Here is a 4,332-nt window from a genome sequence, read left to right as displayed (position 1 = left end):
GCACAGTTATCTCTTTATTTATTTCAGCTGCTGTTTTTCTAAACTATGTGTTTGTACTTTTTGTGAATGAAATATTTATTATTATTTGTTCTCCTCTTGTGGTGTAACAATAAACATGTCCTGTATGAAAGCGAGCACTAGGGGGTGCTGTGTCACAGTTCTTTAGCTGTAGAAAAACAAGGTAAGATGGCTTCCTGACTGCACAAAGATAACAAGCACACACGGTGCAGGTTTGAAATGACATGAAACAGTTGCTGCCAAAGCAGCACATTTATCATCTGTTCTGACAGGTTGGGAGGGGTGGAGTGTGTCATTTTCCTCTCTTAATCAGATCAGGGCTTCAGAATAAAATCTTAAGTAAGCTTTTCTCAGTTGCACACATCTGAAGAGGAGGATCGAGCTTTCCCCACATTGTTGACTCCAGGGTCAGAAGGGCAGCTCCTGGATCAGCAGTGAGGATCTGAATGTTAAACAGGAGAGGCTTTCTCTCTGAGAGGGGTCCCTGGAGACCTGCTGGTGAAGGAGGCCTGAACCATCTGGGGAGCTGCAGATGCCCCGCCTCCTAATTAACCCATTCAGCTTCACTGTCTGAGACCTGGTAACCCGTCTCCATGGCAACAGACCAGCGAAGGGATGGAGGGAGCGGGGGCCACAGCGATCAAAGAGTGGGGAATCATTTCAGTTTAAAAGCATGGAATGAGATAGCCTGTAATTCAGTCCCTGCATTCAGAAGATGATGCATCATTCTGCTACCTCCTTTAGAGAAGACACTACGGGTCGAAGGGGAAGTATGTTCACACTGCCTCCCTTATGGATCATTACCACATTTATGTTTCACACATTTGGCGAAATGTTCAGTTTAAATGTGGCAAATAAGGCAGTAACTTGTTTTGTATTTTCATCGGAAAACTAATCTGAACCTTTGCCAAGTTCCCAATTCTTGTTTCATTTTGCTGACAAAGTGAAAGGTTTTTACAGAGGGACTTTGAAATATATATTTGTATCACTCCTTGAATCAGAAAAAAGGGCTTTGATCTGCATTCATAGAAAAAAAATCCCTCCATGATTTAAGGAATTTTAAATAAGGCTTTGATTGATACATGTACAACACCTCTCTAAAAACATTGAGAATACAGAGAAGGAATGGAACTGTAAGGTATTCTATATTCAAGTACCATTGTGGAGATTTCTGCTTCAGAGTGGGATTGTTTTAAAGATATGAATTTAAAATGTCTGTACATGCTGCCTAGGGTGAATAGGCCGGAGTTTAGATTTCTCCAGTCGATTATACTATTATTTACTGGAAACTGTTGTTAAATACATGACACAAGTGACAGGGAGTGATTCCGTTTCCATAGATATGGTATTTGGGACCGGGAGGCAAGGGGTGGGAAATGTTGTTTCCACTTTGTCCGTCTTTATTCCGGAAAGCAGCAGAGCCACATCCTTGGTAAATGGCTGAAACCTGATCTGCGTCCAACGTCTCCCTCTGTCCTCCCTCTCCTCACATCCGTCTCATCCGGGTCAGAGCGCTCTTAGACACTCATTCATCCTGCTGTGTGTGTGTGTGTGTGTGTGTGTGTGTGTGTCTGTGTGTGTGTGTGTGTGTGTGTGTGTGTGTATGTGTGTGTGTCTGTGTGTGTGTGTGTGTGTGTGTGTGTGTGTGTGTGTGTGTGTGTGTGTGTGTGTGTGTGTGTGTGTGTGTGTGTGTGTGTGTGTGTGTGTGTGTGTGTGTGTGTGTGTGTGTGTGTGTGGCTTTCTCTTACACAGGTCATTACTAATTAAACACCCTCATTGTGTTATAAACAGCAGTTCAGGCCTTCCTCAGCCACCAGTGTAATGGACTGTAATGAAATCTCAGTCAGCCCCTACACTTACCAAGTAATGAATGTATTTCAACGATAAAATAAGTACTTTATAACACTAGCACAAATCTGAGGTACTTCAGTATTTCTATTTATAGCCACGTTGTACTTCCACTCCTCTTCAGTTTGGTTTTACTCCACTACATTAATTTGACAGTTATAGTTACTCAACAAACATTTGGCATACAACATATCTGATGAGAATGTAATGAATTGTTATACTATCTTCAAATAATGCTTTTGTGATGTATTGTTTTTATGACAACTTTAATAAAAAAGAAAATGAAATAATGTAAATAGTATTGTGTAAATGATTTAGGGTCTCTTAATTCATTGTTAAAGACCTCTCCACTCTCATTATTGATTGTTTTTTTCCTATTTTCTATATTTATTGTGATGGTACAGTTATCTAATATTATTCTGGCAAAAATGTCACCTGTTTGGAGTATAAAGAGTTGTTGGTTTCCAGAAGATTTTCTCAAATCTGGATTAATGACTAGAGGACTAGTGAGGTTACAATAGTGTAGAAATCCTATATTGTGTCCATTTTCCTTATAATCGGATCTGTTTCTTTTCCAAGAGGTTAGCGGAGCTGTAAACAAAGTGTTACCAAATAATATACACTGTACAGGTATAAAAAAAGTGCTTCTTTTACATGAACACACCAACAATAACAATTGCCATAGTCTTATGTTGTTAGGTCAGTGTGTTTGTGATTAAGTCACATAATGAGTATTACACTTGTAATGGAATATATTTTAAGATACATATAAATATTGGTATTCCCACTTGCTTAAGTATATGACTGCTCCACCATGGTAAGATCCAAAGTTCTATATGTGAGGATTGCTGACAATTTAGGTGATCATCACAACAACAAAAAAAGCTGCAGTAAAAGCACATTAATGTTACACAAATTAGAAAAGACCTTTCTCTGGGCTTTCTCTTTGCACCAGTGTTACACAACAGTGCTCTCTCTTAGAACAGTCATATTTGGGCTACCAATTTGTGTTTATAACATCAAATTGTCTGACTTGCTGACACTGAGACCTCCTCTCCCGCAGTGCTTTTAAAGATGACAGTCACTCCATGAACAACTGAACTAATCCCAGAGATGTTCAGCACCAATGCAAGCTGAAACACTGAGCTCTGGTGTTTGTGCACATTGTGTTAGGTCTGTGCTTGTGAGGGGATGTTAGTGTAATCATATCATTTGTCGTTTACATTTCCTCTGAAGCTCACAGCAGTAATGAAGAAAAAGCCATAGGCTAATGAGGAGTAACATTAAAAGTGACAAGGAAATGTGAAGCCAGCTCGTTGGCCTTGTTTCCTGTCTTGTTTCTTATTCTCCGTTTCCCTCTATATGCTGGAATGCAGGCCATAAATTAAATAATAGTACCCAAAAACGCAACCAAAAAGCTTGCCAACTCACTTCCAAAAATACTGCATGTGCTTTTTTGAGGGAAGTAGGTAATCCATCACTCTTTCCTTTTTGTTGTTGACTTGGGGTGCAGACAGGAGTGCATGGCAACAAGTTCTTTTCTGCAGCAGGAAGACATATGGTGGAACCAGCAGAGTGCTTTTACCATGTAGAAGCTCTAGCGTCTCAGGCTTCATTAGGTTTTTGGTATGGAATAACACACGATCCAAAATGGTCCCTTCCTTAAAGATGGCACAGTAATGTGTACGTATTCATTGTTCAGATATCATGAATTATTGACAATTTATTCCAGTTTGTGTGCAGCTACTTGTGTTTAAACAACATTTAAAGAAACCAAAATGATCTAAATCAATCACGCAGAATCATAAATATTTTCTTTTTTCTTGCATTGTTTTTCCTTGTTGAAACCTACTTTACCCACAATGCTACCCGATACTAGCAGCAGATTTGTAGCTATAGCTAGCCTTAAACTGAAGCATAATCAGATATTTCAACACTTGTAGTCTTTAGACTCAACCTGTTTTCGACGCGCTTTATCAAACTTCTGGAGCTACAATAGAATTTATACAACTTATACGACTTTTTAGAATGATTTTGATTCACTTTTAATTAAGATACATTTAAGGATATATTCTTAATAATAATTTACAGTGTTCTTTAAAGAATGAATAAACTGTCCTACTCCACCAAAAAGTAGATTCTGAGTGTATAGGCAATGCATGTAGCAGACTAAAGTGAACAAATAGCAAGCAAAACTTTTTCATGCAGAAAATGATGTTTAAAGCATTTACAGTAATAAGTATGATGGAAATATACCATAATTTGGTATCCTATAGTCGGTAATAGTGGAATCGATTTTTTTTTACCTGCAAGTCCACATTTTGTCATTATTTAATCATCCCTCTTTCATGCATTTAACCCAAAGGTTTCACCTCTGCACTTAAACATAACTTTTTAATAACTTAACATCACCTCACACCCATTTGAAAATGGCAGACCATCCAATAAAGACTAGAGAACAGTTTG

This window comes from Eleginops maclovinus, chromosome 11, assembly GCF_036324505.1.
Source record: "Eleginops maclovinus isolate JMC-PN-2008 ecotype Puerto Natales chromosome 11, JC_Emac_rtc_rv5, whole genome shotgun sequence".
In the NCBI taxonomy this organism is placed as follows: domain Eukaryota; kingdom Metazoa; phylum Chordata; class Actinopteri; order Perciformes; family Eleginopidae; genus Eleginops; species Eleginops maclovinus.
Note: the sequence above shows the minus strand (reverse complement) of the source record.